The 21150-nt window shown below is 43.9% G+C and overlaps 7 non-coding genes across 7 annotated transcripts; 2 read left to right on the top strand and 5 right to left on the bottom strand.

Moving 5' to 3' along the window:
* Window positions 1-3048: 3048 nt before the first annotated feature.
* Window positions 3049-3121, bottom strand: trnav-uac (transfer RNA valine (anticodon UAC)). Its single transcript has one exon. It is a non-coding gene; the product is annotated as a tRNA-Val (tRNA).
* Window positions 3122-4676: 1555 nt separating this feature from the next.
* On the bottom strand, window positions 4677-4749 carry trnav-uac (transfer RNA valine (anticodon UAC)). The gene has a single exon. It is a non-coding gene; the product is annotated as a tRNA-Val (tRNA).
* A 682-nt stretch (window positions 4750-5431) lies between these two features.
* On the bottom strand, window positions 5432-5504 carry trnav-uac (transfer RNA valine (anticodon UAC)). The gene has a single exon. It is a non-coding gene; the product is annotated as a tRNA-Val (tRNA).
* A 428-nt stretch (window positions 5505-5932) lies between these two features.
* Window positions 5933-6005, bottom strand: trnav-uac (transfer RNA valine (anticodon UAC)). The gene has a single exon. It is a non-coding gene; the product is annotated as a tRNA-Val (tRNA).
* Window positions 6006-6439: 434 nt separating this feature from the next.
* trnav-uac (transfer RNA valine (anticodon UAC)) lies at window positions 6440-6512 on the bottom strand. The gene has a single exon. It is a non-coding gene; the product is annotated as a tRNA-Val (tRNA).
* Window positions 6513-8528: 2016 nt separating this feature from the next.
* On the top strand, window positions 8529-8601 carry trnav-uac (transfer RNA valine (anticodon UAC)). Its single transcript has one exon. It is a non-coding gene; the product is annotated as a tRNA-Val (tRNA).
* A 291-nt stretch (window positions 8602-8892) lies between these two features.
* trnav-cac (transfer RNA valine (anticodon CAC)) lies at window positions 8893-8965 on the top strand. The gene has a single exon. It is a non-coding gene; the product is annotated as a tRNA-Val (tRNA).
* Window positions 8966-21150: the final 12185 nt, after the last annotated feature.

The raw sequence follows: 21150 nt of genomic DNA, 5'->3' as shown, positions 1-21150 counted from the left end.
TTCAGATGTTTGGCGGTGCTCCGCGGGGACGAGCGGGCCGGCCTCTCTCCGTCTCTGCCGTCCTGTTTTTAGCTCCGGAGCGTCTGGAGACGCTGCCGTGATTTATTCAGCCTCTCTGCTGCTGCTGCTGCTGCTCAGGTGAGAGTCCACAGCAGCAGCAGCAGGATGGATGAGTGGCTGTCACACCCGCCAAAAGGAGTTCAAGTGTCAGATGAGGTGTGAGTGCTGAAAGAGGAGCCCCGTGTCCCTTCTGGTGGTTTCATTTGGGGCTAAAATTATGATTATTTTGATCAATAATAACATCACGTTTATTTTGTCACGATTTTTCATTGATTTTATGGACAAAAAAATGTACTGTGAAGAACTTTTATTTTGTGCTGAATGTTTTATCACAACAATTAATGAGGAAATTTTAATGTTAACCATCACAGTGTAAATAAAGTTTAACGTTAACCATCACAGTGTAAATAAAGTTTAACGTTAACCATCACAGTGTAAATAAAGTTTCAACATTAACAATCACAGTGTAAATAAAGTTTAACGTTAACCATCACAGTGTAAATAAAGTTTCAACATTAACAATCACAGTGTAAATAAAGTTTTAACGTTAACCATCACAGTGTAAATAAAGTTCTCCTGACGATGGTTCTCCTCCAGTACTCAGTAGAACATGTGGTTCTAGTCTCTGATCTCTGATCATGTTTCATTGTTAACAACTAATCAAGAGGAGAGCTAGTAACGTTAGCAGCAGTTATTTAACTTCATAACACAAGCTCTAAACACATTATAATACATCATTAAAAATAATAATGAGATGTTTTTATGAAGAAATAAACACTATAAATGACTATAACAAAGTAAAAAGTATAATATTTAGTATTTTTGATGGTTTACTGACTTCAGAGCGTTGAAATGATTTTTGGGACGATGACATAATAAACAGTCTGGATCCTTGTAGACCAGCTGCTCTAATCAAACAACACAGAGATCTGTATCTGTTAATATGGATCATCTATGAGCAACAATTAGTATCAGCGGCAACAAAAACCATGATCAGGGATCTCTCGTCTATCCAGACTGAGTGTTCTGATCCAGACTGAGTGTTCTGATCCAGACTGAGTGATTTGATCCGGACTGAGTGTTCTGATCCAGACTGAGTGATCTGATCCGGAGTGAGTGTTCTGATCCAGACTGAGTGTTCTGATCCAGATTGAGTATTCAGAGACACGTGGCTCTAGTGCGTCGTCTTCTCTTCTCTCTCAAAGCTTTTTCTCCGAGTGTTCCTCTTTAGACCGGAGGCTCTCTGGTGAGAGTTTAATCCCCAGAACCTCACCAGAGTCGTCTCTGTGCTTTTTCATCCTCTCAACGACGTGAGGAAGTCTGCCTGTATGAAATCTATTAGGCAGAAGTCACATGTCTTCTTGTCCTCCTCCCAGTCAAACAGAAACACGGCTCAAATCTTTATTAGTTCCTTCTCTCTGCTCTTCCTCTTTCTCTCTCTCAGACTCTCCTCTTCACATTTTTTCAGCGTTTATTTCCGGTCGCCCCGCGGCAAGGATACGGATAAAAGGATTAACTTTATCGTCTACCAGTTTAGAGCTCTTAAACTCAGCCTGACGGCCCCCCTGAAAATTGACTCGATGGATGCCGGAGAGGCTCCATTCAGTCCCAGTTAAATTCATTTCCCCCCCGTTCAGTACACAGAGGGATGCTGCTGTTTGAGGCCCGGAGAGTTAGACGGCTGAAAGAAACCCGAAGCAGCACATTCACAAACAGTACCGGCATGTAGGGTGTGACGCAGACCACTTCAAGCTCCAGTAATGGTTATCTGTAGACCTCTGATGTTTCTATATCTGTGATTGTTGCTGGTGGAGACCAAAGCAGAGCGACTCATCCAACAATTGAACACAAAATTCACTTTTAAATATTGAGTTTCTGTGTAATTAAATGATATTTCTATACAATGAGTCCAATGATGCAGTCTGTTTGGTCATGTGTGTGTTTTTGAGTTGATGATTACCTCCCAGAATGCATTGTTCCCTGGTTCCTTGAGTAGACTCTTTAAAGGTTCAAACGTAACAAATAGGATTCCAGCTACAACGGTAATAAGGTAGTAGAGTCTGAATACAGTGTAATACTGTCATGTACATGTATTATATGTGAAGCACAGTTCATGTGTGAAATCATCTAAAGTCACACATTTTAATCCTTTTGCTGTATTTATCATTTTATTGTTTATTTCTGTGTATAAGTGGTGTGTTGCGTTGTATGAGCCGAGTACACAAGTAACTAAGTAAACACACAAACATGATTAAACAGAGAGACACACACATGTCAGCAGCAGTGAAGCTGCAGCTCATCACCAACACCCACTCTGTTCCCAGCAGATGTCACTGTTACATAATGAGTCTGATGAAACACACACACACACACACACACACACACACACACACACACACACACACACACACACACACACACACACACACTGGGTGAATTGGTTAACTTTGAATCACAGTGGATGTATTTCATGCTTGTTTCTGTTGATCTTAATAATTAAAGTACTAAATACTGATCAGTTGATGGTTTAAGGGTTCACCAGGGTTCTGGGGTATTTGCTCGTGAAAGACGTCTGTTTGTGTTTCCTCACAGTGCGTACATGTTACCATTATCTTTACATCCAAACCTCCTCCACTCTTTCATTGGTTCCTTTGGAAGCTCCACGTGAGACGGTGAAGCCTCTGAATCAGAAGAAAACAAACCAATCAGAGCTTTGTAGGCGGGACTAAGGACGGGTAACTAGCACACCTTAAATCCACACGTCTTCAAATGTTCCGTCCAAGATGAGGTTGTTTGGGGCTGAGTGGATTGTTGTGACTGCATCATCTGACTGTTTCCTTGATTAGAAAGAAACGTTCCAACAGCAGCATGTCTCACATTCTGACTTCCTGCTGTAAGGCACAGGTGCATTAGCAGCTAGGACTTGTTTGATCGTCTTGATAGACTTCACCGCTGACATTAGACAGGTGGTAAGAAGAGAGAGAGTTCTGGTTCCACTGGGGATTGAACCCAGGACCTTCTGCGTGTAAAGCAGACGTGATAACGACTACACCATGGAACCTCTTTGCTGGTCTTGTTTCTAATCTACTAATCGTTAAATTAGTGTGGTTCTGACCACAGCTTAGTTCACTCAAACATTGGATTGTTTCAATGAGCTAGTGCTGTTAGCTGATGTGTTTTTAAGGTTGAATAATTCTAATGTTCTCTTGCTGGTTTCTCAAGATTACCAACCCTGTAGTTAGGTTTTCTTCAGCATCAAAGTAGTCCCGTGACAGTTGTCTGTGAATCCATGGCTGCTCATATCTAGGATTCATTTGATTGTTTTACAATCCTACATTTGTCAACCTCACAGCTGATTTTGGAAAGGCGGAAATAAGAGAGTTCTGAGTTTGGACCCAGGACCTCCTGCCTGTAGAGCAGACGCGATGACGACTACAGAACCAAATCAAATCGACACACAAACGTGGTTCTGATTGCGGTTTACTCAAATGTTGTTTGTCTCATCCACAACCGTAAAGTTCTAAGTCCTATCCTTTAAATAGCAGCTTCAAGGTCCAGGTTGATGAATACTGGAACAGCCTTGTCACGCCGTTGGAGCTGAGAGTGTTGTTCTCTGACGAGCGGCTCACTGAGACAGAAGCAGCAGCATGTGACTCTGTCACCTTGTCCATGTGACGCTCTGCGATGTTAGATAATATTTAGATATGAAAGATAAGACTTACAGGAGCAACGTGACCTTGTGCAGGCAGGTGATGTGCACATTCAGCTGATTGAAAGCTTGATATCACACGTGACAGTGAGGTTTAATGAGAGCTGCTCCGCTGTGACTCCCTCTGCACAGCTAACAGTCTAAAGCATAGTCAGGGTGTTATCCAGTATTCATCATCTGAAGACGGTTAGTTAGTCTGTTATTGTTCACTTTGTGCAAATGACAACTAGATCATCTCTTCATGAGTTTAAAGACCTTAAAGTTTGAGATCCGTCACAACTAAAGAATGCGATGCACATGCTGTGTGAAGGAAACAGATTGAATCACACACAGATAAGTTAACAGTCGGAGTATCTTCAGTCTCTCAGCGTCTCTCTGTCTGCAGAACAACAGCAGTTAGAAGAGAGATAACACACACACACACACACACACACACACACACACACACACACTGCGCTGTCACAGAGCTGTGTTTACCCCCGAGGCCTCTGCACACACACACACACACACACACAGATCTCGTCACTATTGCATGAAAACCTCCTACATGTCTCTGATGAGGACGTATACGAGGCAGCTTTGTTTTCAGTCAGTATGTAGTCCTGAGACCAGGCGTATAGCGGTACGTGTAGAGATGCGTATCGGTGGCTGCAGCATTGATCTGCCAGATGTGCAACCGTGTTACAGTCTTTCAAATGACACATTCGCTCCCCTGACTTCATCGTTTAAAGCGGTGCCTCCCCCCAGATAACACGATTAACCGGTAAGAGACACCAAACCTGGAGACAGAGGAGACGTCTGAAGGACAAACGTCTCATCCTTTGCTGTGGTGCTATAAACTGCACGCTTCATGGAGGGGTATGAAATATGAAATGTAAGCATGTTGGAATGTAGAAAGAGACAGAGCTGGTTCCACTGGGGATTGAACCCAGGACCTTCTGCGTGTAAAGCAGACGTGATAACAACTACACTATGGAACCTCTGTGAAGAGATTATCTCCAACCAACCAGGAAGAGATGTTCATAGTCATTGGATTATTATTCCTAAAACATTCATGCATATATAGTAGTTGTAGTAGCAGCAGAACACTGTGTTGATTGTGGAATATTTGTTGACAGCTCAACATTATTTTTGACAAACCACCTTCCTTTCTATCTACCTGCCTGTCTGGGCGTATTCTCCTCATGCGCACATTCCTCGTCACCAGAGTCTTCCACCAGATTCTATTTTAACAGCTGTGAGCACTAACAGCAGCCATGTTGGTTGTTTACATTCATAATGGTATTTATGGGGGCGTGTCTTTGGATGGGGACCTCAAGGGATGGACTGTCAGTATTGAAGACTTGGAGACTTCTTTGTTAGATTCAGAAAATGTTTCAGCTAATGCTGCTAGCTACTGTCATTTTAAAAGTGTTATCAACACCATGTTGAGTTGTTAGGTCTGATCATTTTTAAAATCTAGAATTCTCTTCCTGGTTTATCAGGATTACCAAACCTGTTTTAAAGTTACTGTTTAGTGTCAAAGTAATCTAGTGACAGTTGTCTCTACATCCATGGCTGCTCTGCAATCTGGAGCTGCTTATAGATGGATTTATTTGATTGTTGTATAATCCTTCATTTGTTGACTTCACACATTAGACAGGTGATAAGAAGAGAGAGTTCTGGTTCCACTGGGGATTGAACCCAGGACCTTCTGCGTGTAAAGCAGACGTGATAACGACTACACTATGGAACCTCTGTGAAGTGACAATCTCCAACCAACCAGGAAGAGATTGCAGATCACTCTGTTTCCTTCTCTCTGGCGCCACCTTTGGTGATTAGCAGTAATTACAGATGTGTCTTTGGATCTCACTTCCCAAAGATACAAACAGTGTCGGGAATTCCTGGGAATGTAACCACGGACTCCCAGTTCACAATACTGGAAATGCCAGAACTTTCATCAGTTGGTTATTGTCTCACTCACCATTGTCCCCTATGTCATTCAGAGATAGACAGTGAGTTTACAGACATGTATTTAAATGAAAAGCTTTGAGCTTAGGTTAAGTTGATTCACGATGAGGTTATGAACATGGTTTTTCTTTGATTAAGGCACAATCCTGAAATTATTCATATGATACATGACTTTACAACTGACATTAACCAGGTGGTAACAAAAGAGCTTCCTGGTTCCACTGGGGATTGAACCCAGGACCTTCTGCGTGTAAAGCAGACGTGATAACGACTACACTATGGAACCCCTGGCATGGAGCATTTTTTAACGAACCAAAAAGTGTTCTTCTTAAATCTGGAACGTTCAATAGTCCAGTGATTGAGAACAGTGTTCATATCTACTGTCAGTTTTAAAGACTTGGAGACTTTCCTGCTAGATTTAGAGACTTTTGGAGCTAATGCTGCTTGCTTCTGTCATTTTAAAATTCTTGGCAACACTATGTTGAGTTTTTAGGTCGGATGAGTTTTAATTAATATCCAGAATTCTCTTCCTGGTTTCTCAGGATTACCAAACCTGTCTTTAAGTTAAAGGTCAATGTCAAGGTAATCTAGTGACAGATGTTTCTACATCCATGGCTGCTCTGCGAACTGGAGCTGCTTATAGATGGATTTATTAGATTGTTGTATAATCCTTCATTTGTTGACTTCACACATTAGACAGGTGGTAAGAAGACAGAGTGCTGGTTCCACTGGGGATTGAACCCAGGACCTTCTGCGTGTAAAGCAGACTTGATAACGACTACACTATGGAACCTCTGTTAAAAGCTTTGTTTTATCCAATAAATAACTAGTGTTCACAATAAATCTGGCACTTTAAATTCCAATTCTTTGTCAGTGTTATTGAAGACTCCAGACTGGATCTAAACTCACCATCTTATTTTGCCAGAGAAGTCTCTCAGCCACTCACATGCTGAGCTCTATACGTTATTACTGTACTGTTTGTCATGAGCAGAGCTTTCTGCTGCTGTCTGTGTGAGCAGCTTTGAAAAGGCTCATCCATCGGGTCCATATGGGGGCCCTGAGGGCGGGAAGGCTATGTGTGTGTGTGTGTGTGTGTGTGTGTGTGTGTGTGTGTGTGTGTGTGTGTGTGTGTTTGTTTGTATGTGTGAGTGTGTGTGTTTGTTTGTTTGTATGTGTGTGTGTGTACTTGGTTTGAGGAAGGGGCACAGAAGGCTGAGCAGCATGTTTCTTTCTCAGTATGGAGTCCAACTGGAGCACCAAGAGGCTCAAAGTACCTATTTAATATATTTAATAAGCATGGGAGGGGTTAGTGGGATCTGTGTGTGTGTGTGTGTGTGTGTGTGTGTGTGTGTGTGTGTTTGTGTGTGTGTGTGTGTGCAGGGCAGTTTGTTGTTTTACATCCATGTTTAAGGACAAATCTGGTGATATTTTAGATATTTAGTGTGCATCACAGTCTGATATCTCATATATATCTAACAACACATCACTGTTGTTCCTTCACACACACACACACACACACACACACACACACACACACACACACACACACACACACACACACACACACACGCTGTAGTTTATTCTGACTCAATCCTACACACACCGTCCTGCTGACACAAATGCTCACTAGAGCAGAAGTTCCCAAACCTTTCAGACCGTGTACCAAACCACATTGTCCAAAAGTTCCACTTCCCACTGCAGAGACCGACAATGTAACAAAGAAAGAGCCGCCTCGCCTCCATACAGCCTTCCATGTTCCCCCCAAGAAGAGCACCGGGCGGTGAAGCTAATCCTACATAGCGACCAAACGGTGAGATAGCAACATGTGATGCCAATGAGCCCAAAAATGCAATGCTGGATCCGGTTCTGGTAACGTTTCATTTTGCAAGAAGTGGCGGTGACCCAACAATCGGAATTGCTCGCTAATCAAACCAGCAATGATACGGGTGGGTTTACATTGGAGTTACTTGAAAGCCAAGAGATCGCTACCAAGTATTGGCACTCGAGGCATTGGGTTGTTGACCACAGACACCTTAACGGCAGCGTGTGACGGTTGTGCGTTTGCTCGGTGGTTCTTCCCGGCTTCACGTACCTGAGGAAGTGTTCAGAGCTGCCTCAGCTGCAGCAGCAGTGTGTGTGTGTGTGTGTGTGTGTGTGTGTGTCAGTTGTGTTTGGCTGCTGGTGATAAGCTGCTGCTCTTTCATGTGTCGCTGTCTGAGGTGCCAGAGAACGTTACTGCGGTTAGACAGGAAACAACCACCAGGAGCTGTGTGTGTGTGTGTGTGTGTGTGTGTGTGTGTGTGTCCTGCACTGTTGTGAAACTCTTGTATCTTCTTAATAGCTCATGAACTTCAGCTCAGAGGAATTATCTGCACGCTTTAAAATACAAATGTCATGACATTTAAAGGAACAGTCTGTCTTTATGGGAAACATTTGGCTTAGCTTAGCATGAAGACAAGATACTGCTCTGTCCGGAAGGTCATGGGTTCAATCCCCAGTTGAACCTGAACTAAGCTTTTATGGCTCAAGAACTTTATAGTATTAAGTTAAAACTGCTTCAAAATGTAAGACAGTTTCTAACAGACATGTAAACTAAGTCTTTGTGTGCAGAAGGTCCTGGGTTCAATCCCCAAATGTAGAAATTCTCTTTCTACATTTGTAGAAAACCTCTCTTTTCCTGTTTCACAGTAAAGTAAAATGTGTAGTGTTGGATTCATGGTAACATGGTAGATATGAGGCAGTACAACATAGCATTTTGAGTATTTTTATTTAGTAGTATTCCCACTCAGTGACTGAGTGTCAGTTATGTGGTTCCATAGTGTAGCAGTTATCACGTTTGCTTTACATGCAGAAAGTCCTGGGTTCAATCCCCAGTGGAACCATTGTTCTCCTTACATTACATTACACTATATGACTGATGGTATTAATGAAAAACTACTTTAAACAAGCTGTAAAAAAACACATCAACTAACACTTTGTTCACAGAAGGTCCTTGGTTCAATCCCTGCTGACCAAAATCTCTGTAAATTCACAAATGCAGAAATTTCTCAATTAAAGAGAAGTTGTGGTTTTGATGGATGATCTACAGCTACAACAATAAAAGTCGCCATATGCATTAATCCAAACCAATGATTTCGAACATTTGTTTCTTGTTAGTTACAGTATATCACAGAGGCTCCATAGTGTAGTAGTTATCACTTCTGCTTCACACGCAGAAGGTCCTGGGTTCAATCCCCAGTGGAACCAGAACTCTCTCTCTTCTTACCACATGTTTTAAAATCCATAAATTTGGGAATTTGGGAACTCATTCTATAATACTTTATATTTCATGCTATTTGCTTGTTATTGTCTGAAATAGCAGAAGCTACCTGGCAGGAAGAACTCTGTGAAATGTATCATCCAGAGTTTTGGTTCTTTTTATTTTTAAACCGTCTCTTCTGAGTCCCTCACCTTTAAGAAAGTGAACTCTGACTTTGCTGTAACCCCCTTTAAAGAGAGCGATACTATTTCATGTCCTTCTGTTGTAACATTCACACTCAAAGCTAAAACCTGGAGCTGCGTTCTGAGTTCTATCTGCTGTTTTATGCTCAAGTGTCGGCAGGTAAAATTGAAGGTATCTGGAAGTGTTTAAATCTACTGCTCGTATAAATCATGCATCCTGTTATGATTTCTAAGATGTTTGTTTTCCTTCTTTCTCTTGTGGTTTTATTGAAACCATCTTTCCTGTGTTGCGTTTCAGAAGCAGCTTCTGTCACCGTCAGCAGCAGTGTAACTCACTTCCTCTTGTCATTTTAAAACAAGTCACCAAAAGTTCAGTCACATCTCTCCGTCTAATCCTTAAATCTCATTTTTATCTCCACCATCTTAAATCCTCAGTTCATTTGATGCTGCGAGCGACTGAAGGCGGCAAGAGGACGGGTGGCTTCTTCTTCTTCTTCTTCTTTTTGTTTTGAGCTCCCTGATGAGCGGCGATGAAATGACTTTGGCGGCTGCTGCTAATGCGCTATAATTGGTACGAGGAGCGACTCGCTCTGAACAATTATAAGACGCTGGAGCTGTAATCTCTGCTGAGACTGTGAGGGAGGCGGCCTGCTCACTTTTACTGTTCAGACACAGTGAAGCAGCAGAAGAGCTCGTTTTTTTGACAGAATGCTTTGTACCTGCTGCAGCCTGGAGGACTACACTTCAGTGTCTCTGTTGTCAGTCGATAGAGAGACAAAGTGTCAGCCTCAGCCTCGGTCTACAGGCTGCCTGCAGGTCTGGAGATGTCTCGACTTCTGCTTGACAAAAGTCAGCCCTTCAGAGGTTCCTGTGGGGTTATAGTGTCAAGAAACAAAGTTACATTTACATTCAGTGTTTCTCTCAGAAGACACGCGGCGAATACTTTCTCAATTATTAGTTGTCTACATCCATGTTTTCTCATCAAGCATTCGTAGCAAACAGAAGTTTATTTTGGAAGGACTGTATTCATGTAACGAGTTGTTGGACTTTTGTAAAAAGAGGATATACAGACTACATCTCTTTGTTTGTTACTTTGTCACTACCCCGAGACAATTTAAGACCTGAAACCACTCAACCTACGGCGTATCATCGTCTTTTGACGGCGTATCATTCTTTTTTGATCGTCATCATCGCTGTGTGAAGGCCCTTTAAGCTGGGACAAGTTTCCAAGAGCTCAGAGCTCCGTCGTTTGGAACCACAAAGACTCAGATCAGTCCGCCCCCCTTCAGCTCCATAACCCGGCAAGAACAGCGTCTCCAAATGGTCCGACCCAAACCTGAAGCTTCCATGTGCTCTCCTCATGACGGCACTAAATACGGCATCAGCTATTTAAGAGCATGACGACTCGCTCCGGCTCCCGAAGAGATTTCCTCACAGTCTGTGTTTAAATACAGATCAGTGAAGAGTGTGTTGGAGGGGAAACCTCAGAAGTCATGTGAAACAGTGCAGAGCGAGTCACATTAGAATTAAACCCCTTCCCTTCAAACATTCATTATTGATGATTTTCCTCACTGAGGTGAAAAGCACAGCAGCACAGTTTCCTCTTCAGCTCAGGGAGGCTCTGCTGTGGCCTTGTGAGTCCACGTCCTCTGTAAATGTAAAGTACTAGTCCTGGTGTACTTGCCGGTGTTTAGTTTGCAGTGTTTTAAATAACATTAAAGTTATTTCTTTTGAGCTGTGACATTCAAAAGACAGAAGTGGTTTCCAGCTGGAATATCTCTTTCAAACGACGACTTCCTCAGATTGAGACTCGACACGCATCCAGAACGTCCTGCTGGAATCGGAGATTGAAAACAAAAACCGACAGCTGACTAAAAAATACATGAGCAGTGAGTGTTAGCGTGTGTGTGTGTGTGTGTGTGTGTGTGTGTGTGTGTGTGTGTGTGTGTGTGTGTGTGTGTGTGTGTGAAGCCCTGGTTGTTTGGATGTACTCGGGCTCAGCTGGAGACGGTTGTCGGAGCTGCTCGTCCGTCCCAGAGAGGCTCTGTCTTCGGTGTCCTCCAGGCTCGGCTCGTTTGTGAGCAAACGTTTCTTACCCTCCATCCATCAGAGCCCTGAGGGATCCGCTCACCACGACGTCTGCTTCGTCTCCTTAATTCCTCCTCTCTCTCTCTCTCTCTCTCTCTCTCTCTCTCTCTCTCTCTCCGCCACGAAGTCCAAGCCCCGTCCAACCCTGCAGGGAGGCAGCTTCCACGTCCCTCATGTGTCTCCTTCTGTTGCTGCTTTCTGCTCAGCATCGACCGATGAATTATGGAGGAGAGTGGGACGACAGAAAGGCCCCAGTACTGAGTGCATACTCAATGTTTGATTAGATTTACAATAGAAACCGAGGGCGTTTTCAAACCTGCAGATGGTCGGCTTTGTTCTGGATCAGGGTCTTAATTTGATACAATAGTTGGAATTTGCCCCTCAGGTTCGTTTGTCAACCGTTCTGTCAACAACAGAACAGGGTTTATTTCCATGTGGGTTGTTCACACTCTCATCTCATGTGTGAGCTGCTCTCTCATTGGTCAGGAATGTGACTCTGAAGCTTTGCCTCTTCATCTGTGGATCACCAGCAGTGTGTATTGATATTTGTTTTCATTGAGTTTGTGTTGTTAATATTAAATAAACAAAATATCCGGCGAGCATCCATACTGCGACTATAAAACAATATCCTGATGCTTGACGACAGTTGTTCTTCAGATGGTGAACCAGATTAGATTATCATTTATAATCTACAAATCCCTCCATCGCTGGAGAGGAGGCGAGCTGAGACCGGCCTGCTTGTTTCGCCCCAAACGAACTGAACCTTTGGGGTGAAACGCTCCAGGTTCCGAGTCCACTGGTCCAGACGAGCTCCTGTGGATGCACCCTGAGACACGGATCAGGAAAGTCCTGATCGGAGGACTACAAGTCTAATGCTAATTATGGGATAATGTTAATATCCCACATAGTTCCACTAGTGTTAATGTCCCACATAGTTCCACTAGTGTTAATGTCCCACATAGTTCCACGAGTGTTAATGTCCCACATAGTGAATCCCGACCCTCAGTCGTCTCCTCAGTGAAGCTGTGAATATTTCAGCAGTGAGCTGCAGGTTCTGGGTCAGTGTGTCAGCGTGTGATCTGCTGTGACAGACTGCAGACAAACTGAAAGAGGGGGAGGAGGAGATCGTCTTACCACACTGAAGAGGAAGAGGAGGAGGAAGAACAGCAGTTTACTGAGTAGATCACAGAGCAGAGACCCTACAGATGGATACTGTTACATATCTGTAAAACAAGGGATTAGTTTATCACTGATGAAGCCACAAACGTTCATCTGTTGTCCATATGTGGAAAAATCTGCTGCTCAAAACCAGAATCAAATACGAAGAGACTCACAACGACCACGAAGAGACTCGCAACGACCACGAAGAGACTCGCAACGACCACGAAGAGACTAACAATGACCACGAAGAGACTCACGACGACCACGAAGAGACTCACGACGACCAAGAAGAGACTCACAATGACCACGAAGAGACTAACAATGACCACGAAGAGACTCACGACGACCACGAAGAGACTCACGACGACCAAGAAGAGACTCACAATGACCAAGAAGAGACTCACAACGACTATGAAGAGACTTGCAACAACCACGAAGAGACTCGCAATGACCACAAAGAGACTCACACAACTACCACAAAGAGACTCACAACGACCAAGAAGAGACTCACAATGACTATGAAGAGACTCACAACGACCAAGAAGAGACTCACAACGACTATGAAGAGACTTGCAACAACCACGAAGAGACTCGCAATGACCACAAAGAGACTCACACAACTACCACAAAGAGACTCACGACGACCACGAAGAGACTCACGACGACCACGAAGAGACTCACGACAACCACGAAGAGACTCACGACGACCACGAAGAGACTCACGACAACCACAAAGAGACTCACGACGACCACGAAGAGACTCACAACGACCACGAAGAGACTCACAATGACCAGTATTTAAAGGGAAATATTTGATAAAACAAGTTTTTTTTCTCACTTGAGAAAGAGTTGATGAACTAAACAGGATGTGGAAACATTACATTACATTACATTACAGTCATTTAGCCGACGCTTTTATCCAAAGCGACTTACAATAAGTGCATCAACATTGGTAATCAAAAGAACTACTAGTCACCAGAAGTCATAAGTACATTTCCTTTAAACAAGCATCTAAGAGCATGAAGCAGAGCATAACTCAGAGCCAAAAAACAGAAACAAGAGAAACAGTTAGTGCTATAAGTAATACGAATACAATAAGTGCAACAAGCTAGTATGAATACAATAAGTGCTAAGTGGAAGGCTCAGGGTAGCACTTCCTGAAGAGGTGGGTCTTCACCCTGATGAAAGATGGGCAGCGACTCCGCTGTCCTGACGTCAGTGGGAAGTTCATTCCACCACTGTGGGGCCAGGACAGAACACAGACGTGACCGGGTCGATCGGCCGCCAGGACCTCTGAGCGACGGGGCGACCGATCGCCCCGAGGCAGCAGAGCGAAGTGGTCGGACAGGGGTATAAGGCTTGACCGTGGCCTGGAGATAGGAAGGAGCTGTTCCTTTCACTGCTCTGTAGGCTAGCACCAGAGTCTTAAACTGGATGAGCTCTTACAGGGAGCCAGTGTAGGGAACGGAGAAAGGAAGTTGTGTGGGAGAACTTGGGGCGATTGAACACCAGGCGAGCTGCGGCTTTCTGGACAAGCTCCAGAGGTCTGATGGCCGACGCCGGGGCTCCGGTGACTAGAGAGTGTCATTAGTCCAGGCGGGAGATGACAAGAGCCTGGATGAGAACCTGCGCCGTCTCGTCAGTGAGGAAGGGACGAATCCTCCTGATGTTGTAGAGCAGGAATCTGCAGGAGCGTGTAACGGATGAAATGTTTGCTGAGAATGACAGTTGGTCATCCAGGGTCACACCCAGGTTCCTCGCAGTCCGAGTTGGTGTCACCACGGTATCATCGATGGTGATGGACAGGTCCCGGTGCGGGCAACCCTTCCCCGGGAGGAACAGTAGCTCAGTTTTGTCTAGAAACACCTTTGCTGAATTAGTTCTCACTTAGTGAACATTTAACTCACATGACTAATCAGCTGTTTCTGGGCTGGGGTTCTGGATATATTATGTATTATGTATTATATATTATGTATTATATATATTACATGGACAACACCAGCTGACATGAGAGAACAATTAACACTCACCCGACTGAAACAAATTCCAGAAAACCTCTCCACTTATGTCTTGTAGATGTTTAGACAACGTCTTCTTCTTCTTTGTCTTCGTCTTCTTCTTCTACTTCTACTTCTTCTTCTTCTTCTTCTTCTTCTTCTTCTACTTCTTCTTCTACTTCTTCTTCTTCTCCTTCTTCTTCTACTTCTTCTTCTTCTTCTTCTTCTTCTTCTTCTTCTTCTTCTTCTTCTTCTTCTTCTACTTCTTCTTCTTCTTCTGCTTTACTGCTGGATAACAGCCGAGTAAAGTGTTGCCTACAGCGCCAACTACTGACCAAACTAAGCTGTAGTCGGGATTATTCGCTTCAATCCAGTTGATGGAAACACACAATTCACAACAGTTCAAAAGGCCGATTGACAACTGATCAGAAACAGAAGTATCTGCAGCAGAGATAAGTCTCTCTCTGTCTCTCTCTGTCTCTCTCTGTCTCTCTCTCTCTCTCTCTCTCTCTCTCTGTCTCTCTCTCTCTCTCTCTCTCTCTCTCTCTCTCTCTCTCTCTCTCTCTCTCTCAGGTTGTTGTGTTCACTCATTCCTGCCGACACACTAAAGCTATCTCTCTGGGTTTCTTGGAGCTGAAGCAGCTTCTCCTCCTCCTGCAGCCTCCAGTAGAAAAGGGCAGAGCTAATGAATATTCTAATCTGGCCTAGATTCCATGATAAAGCCTTGTAGGTGCTCGATGACAACGCCTATTACCATGTCTTTGAAATATGAAGTGTGTATGTGTGTGTGTGTGTATGTGTGTGTGTGTGTGTGTGTGTGTGTGTGTGTGTGTGTGTGTGTGTGTGCAGTCAAAGGTCGCTGCAGATAAACAACGTCGCCCTGCTGAACTTGGAAACAGAGCGAGTGTGTTGTTGTTCTGCTGATGAGGCTTTTTGCAGCCGCAGTAGATCAAGTTGTTTTCCAGGTCAACGTTTGATGATCAATAAAATCAACCGGATCCTTTCTTTCTATACCTTCTTCTTCTTCTTCTTCTTCTTCTTCTTCTTCTTCTTCTTCTTCTGGTTGCGCTTCATCTCAGCTCAGCTTGTCCTCAGTAACACCACAGTGTGTGTGTGTGAGTCCTCTGACAGGAAGCAGATGAGATCAGGAGGCGGTGAAGCTTCAGCTCTTATCTGACACCATCAGGAGGACGCTGAGCTTCAGCGAGGGCCGACACCGTCGACTCCGTTTCACGTGTAGCGCGTCGGCATGTTAGCGTCGTCTGTTAGCGTGCAGGTATTAGCGTCACTTGCTCATTTTAACAGGGCTGCTCCATTTCTCTACCAGAATGACCTGGAAACCAAAAACACACATGCATCACCTCCTGTGGCCCTCAGGGGACGTTCATCACGTCCCCGTGAGCAAATTGGTTGCTCCGATCTATTGAGGTCACCTTTCCTTCGTTCCTCTTTAACACACTGTTTGTGTTAAACTGTGTCAGGGACGGTTTGAGGACAAACTGCCGTCAGGCACAATCACAGAATGTGTTTGTTTCCCTCTTTGTCCGGTTTGTCCCTTCAGGAGGTAAAGCGACTCTTTCAAAGTGGTTCCTCGGAGCTGAAGCAGCAGCTTCTTCCTGGTGTTCAGACTCTCATCAGAGGAGATCAAGAAAAGAATATTAATACGTTCAGCTCGTTTTAAACACGAGGTTCAGACGCTATTAAAGATTGTTGTTCATCCTCAGAAGTGTGAATTTAAACTGTAACACTCAGTTTATAGATTAGTCAACCCTGGGTTTATTTTCAGCATCAGAACAAATTTAAACTTCTCTGTCAGCTGATCTCACATCCGATTCAGGAGTCTAATAATTAAAAAGAGGCTGCTGTGAAATGACAGGTGATTATTTTAACGTGTCATAAACAGATTTAATCAACGTTTCATATCTCGTGCTGCCGTTCACTCAGTTCACTCAGCGTCGCACGACGTTCTACCTGATTACATATCAAGCTTGTAGACCAGATGCTCAATACTAACGGACTCTGAACAGGACCAAGCGTACAGAACGCAGACACAATGTGACGCTGTGCTGTTTTTAAAGAGACTCCTGAAATTCAAAGGCAGACACAACTATTTAGAAACAACAAATATCAGAAGAGAGTTCTGCCGGCCTCAGGTGACTGAAGTCTCAGGTGACTTGGAAGAACAAGGAGACGCAGCGCCGCATGTCTGCCTCCACAGTGATGGAGCATCCTGTCGTGTGTGTGTGTGTGTGTGTGTGTGTGTGTGTGTGTGTGTGTGTGTGTGTGTGTGTGTGATGGCAGACGACCAGATGGCTGATGGGAGGAGACTTGACAGGAGAGGTGATCTGTACCAGAGGGGGAGAGCTGAATGGAAGGAATATACATAGAACACGTGTTTACCAAGATTTGTTTTAAAAGATCTCATTAAATAAATAAATAAATAAATTAGTGCTGGGCAACTTAACGCATTATTATCGCGTTAACGCATTAATTGATTAACGGCATTAATTATTTTATCGCGTTAACACAGTTTTTTTTTAAATCCTCACCATTGATGTCAGCAAATCACCAAACCAGCGGTGGAGGACTCTTCATCACTACGTTGATGCAGCGTGTGGAGGAGTCTTCATCACGACGTTGATGCAGCGTGTGGAGGAGTCTTCATCACTACGTTGATGCAGCGTGTGGAGGAGTCTTCATCACTACGTTGATGCAGCATGTGGAGGAGTCTTCATCACTACGTTGATGCAGCGTGTGGAGGAGTCTTCATCACGACGTTGATGCAGCGTGTGGAGGAGTCTTCATCACTACGTTGATGCAGCGTGTGGAGGAGTCTTCATCACTACGTTGATGCATGTGGAGGAGTCTTCATCACTACGTTGATGCAGCGTGTGGAGGAGTCTTCACTACGTTGATGCAGCGTTGGAGGAGTCTTCATCACTACGTTGATGCAGCGTGTGGAGGAGTCTTCATCACTACGTTGATGCAGCGTGTGGAGGAGTCTTCATCACTACGTTGGTGCAGCGTGTGGAGGAGTCTTCATCACTACGTTGGTGCAGCGGTGGAGGAGTCTTCATCACTACGTTGATGCAGCGTGTGGAGGAGTAGAGATAAACTAAAGACGAGCTAACAGACGCCACAGAGAAGTGGAGAGATACAAACTGCAGGATGAGAGGACGTTGAGAAGACGTCGGTCTGAGGAACGTTCTCAGGATCATGAATGACGTCACGTAGGAGCCTCCCTCCAGACGCACCGTCACCAGAAGAACACACAAGTCGTACGAAGAGGAGAGGGCTACAAAAGAGGCGGAGTCACAACGCGCACCGGCCGTCTCTCACCGGAGACTACCGGACATCGCCGGGTAACCGTCGTCGCCTCTGAGTTACGGTGCATTATGTTGATGAACAGTGGGAGCTGCGTTCACATGCTCTGACTGTATGAAGACAGAAGACACACATTCTGATGAAACGTGTGGAACATTGTATTCATGTTGCACAGCAGTGGAACGTTTAAATAAAGTCACACTGAGCACAGATAGTAGAGATATAACTGATACTGTGTGAAGAATACTGCTGTTAAAAAGAACCTGATCTGTTTAAAGTGATTCAAACCAAATGTTATTGAGCTTTAGTTCATATAGCAGTACTTTAAAATACAAGTGAGCAATACACTACTTTAATTATTGAACTTTGAGCACAACAATGAGGTTAATCCCGATTAAAAATTTGAATCGTTGCCCAGCACTAATATAAATATAAATAAATAAATAAAGACTATTGCAAACAGACTTTTCATCTGACTCGCTGCAGAGAGCAGACTGTGATAAACGTGGAGGATCCCCGTGATGCTGCGTTCTCACACTTTTTCAGGCATCTTGCTGCTGCAAACGTGGTGCATCAAACAAACATCACGAGCTCCCTTTTCACACATGCAATACGTAACATCGCTTGGCTTCTATGGACGTGTAACAGTGACATTCAGGCGCTGGTGTCTGTTACATAAACGATCCATCATGGTTTTATTGTGACACGAGGGGACCGACGTCTGAGCCTCGTGATGTGGTTCACTTTGTTTGAAGGTTTTAAACAGCAAGAAAAATCAATAAAAGTGCCTTAACAAAAGAAACACACGATTACATGAGATAAAAAGAGTAAAAAAAACCCAGATAAAAACAGAATGAACGAATAGTCATAACTGATAAAAGGCAAACAGGGAAGTCTTAAGTCCTGATTCAAAAGAACTGACACGTGAATTCACAAATAATAGTTTGTTGTCTGATAGCAGCGGGAATTTGTGCATCACTTGCAACCAGGCAGCAACCTTGCACATGTGTTAAAGCTGCATTCTCTATATTCTTCTCCACCAGGGGGCGACTCCTCTGGTTGTATAGAAGTCTAGTCTAAAATGACTCTACTTCTCTCTTGATTTATTCCCTCAGTAAACATTGTAAACATGAGTTTATGGTCTCAATCTCTAGTTTACAGTCTTCTTCAATACAGCATGATGTTCATTTAGTACATTATGCTCCATTTAGAGTCAAACACACCATAAAGAGGGGATGCTTTAGGGGCGGGGCTACACGCTGATTGACAGGTCTCTACATCACTCCTCCTCAGTCCAGATATGGTCACTTCCTGTTCACTGGTTGCAAAAAAAACAAAATGGCGACAACTGCTGTTTGATTGCAACAATCCATGTAGCAGTAATAAGTATAAATGTTGCAGAGTCATAACTCAAAACATTTGGGACTTAATGTTCCAGTGTGTCAGTAGAAAGGTGCTTCACTTATAACTCTGAAGAACAGTGAGCTGAAAGAATGTTTTCTATTGAATCTTCTCAACGACCTAAACTTTGCTCCTTCACACTAATTTATTCAGATTTAGTTTGCTTCATGCATAAAACATTATAATTAGGTTGATACATTTATTGTTCCTCTCTCTGTGTTTAATTGTGTGACGCTGCAGCCTTCATTTTAATATGATGACCTTCAGTTCAGACTGAACACACACACACGCACGTACACACACACACACACACGCACACACACACACACACACGCGCGCACACACACACGCACACACACACACGCACACACACACACACACACACACACACACACACACGCGCGCTTTGCTATTTATAATCTGTCGTTGCCTGATTACTTTGGACTATTGATATTCCAAAAACACACACAGTTTGCACACGTGTCACACACACACACACACACACACACACACACACACACACACACACACACACACACACACACGTGAACTCGTCCAGATGGGCTGAGCGAGCGGACCGTCACCGGAGGAGCGAGTCACCGTGGCCCCGACAGATTTTGGCCCCAGGACCGCCTCCGGCCCCCCGCAGCCTCCTGGAGATCAGCCAGACGACGAGCCCCGTCTCTCTGCTGTGGGACAACGGTGAAACCCAAACTAATCCGCCGCACCTGATCTGCATCTGAGCATCGTCTGTTTTTGTGTGTTGCAGGTTTGTCGTCGGCTGTGAAGAAGACACACACATGTAAGTCCACTGCTTCTCTTTCACACACTACTACTCCGGTGCTGGACTCACTTCCCAGAATCCTTAGCTTTGGTATCGGTACAGGTATTGCTTGAGTGAATGTGTCGAGGTGTGTTTTCTGCAGATGATCAGGTGGAGATGGTTGTCTTGTGTTTCCCTCTCTACCTTCAGATGTTCATATTATAATCTATGTTTTGATTGGGACTACTTCTTCTGTAGGAGGTGTTTCTGACAGTGAGGTGTTATTAATTATACCGAGTAATTAAGACTTTGTTTCTCAAAAGACCAATTAATGGCGAGTTTGTGAGACGGTTCAAGTCCCACAGACTAACTTCACTTCTACTGTTCCCATCCCAACCTTTGGTCCTAGGAACCACCTATTAGGGACCTTAAAGAGTCCTTCAGTCCATTGTTATATATACATATATACTGTATATATATATATATATATATATATATATATATATATATATATATATATATATATATATATATATATATATACTGTATATATATATGTATATGCCTGACATCTCTAAAGACGTTGCAAGATGTTTCCAAACAGGCGTTATTTGGATAGACTGACCACATGTTGGTTTCTTTCTCGCCTGAAAACATATAAAAACTTAATCAAGTGACACATTAACAGCTTTCAGCCCGGCTCAAAGGATCTACCCAGCGGCTCTCAGATGCAGATTTTTTAAAAGTGGTGGTTGATGCCATGAGGTGGATTATCATCTCATCAAGATCCTCCTGGTCCAACTGGTACGAGGGGGAAGACCCAGAACACACTGGAGGGGATTATGTATCTGGTGTGTTCTGGGAACGCCTCGGGGGTTCATCAGGAAGAGCCCCCCCCCCCCCCCCCCCCCCGGATAAGAGGAAAAAAGAACTCGACCAATCAGAAAATGTTCAGTGCCGCAAGCCCCGCCCCCTGCTCCCCCACAGGGTGAGACTTGATAACCTCTGACAATGAATTTGCATGTTCTCTATAAAGGTCAGGTTATCTGATGTTAACGTCTCCATGATTGATCCATAATAATCTCTGTTTTTACTTTCTCTTCTTCTGTTCGTTTTAGTTTGACAGTGTTACGTTGATGCAACGTTTACGTCACAATCATACTTATTTTAACTGCGACTGTAATCCGATAGAAAACACTCTTCCCTGGAATCATAACCGAAAATGTATTTTTATGGGAACGTCATTTTGAGTTTTC

The sequence above is a fragment of the Cebidichthys violaceus genome, unplaced genomic scaffold (genome assembly GCF_023349555.1).
Source record: "Cebidichthys violaceus isolate CVI_PGR_0920_01 unplaced genomic scaffold, fCebVio1.0.p SCAF_43, whole genome shotgun sequence".
In the NCBI taxonomy this organism is placed as follows: domain Eukaryota; kingdom Metazoa; phylum Chordata; class Actinopteri; order Perciformes; family Stichaeidae; genus Cebidichthys; species Cebidichthys violaceus.
This window is presented reverse-complemented; position numbering and strand designations above follow the sequence as displayed.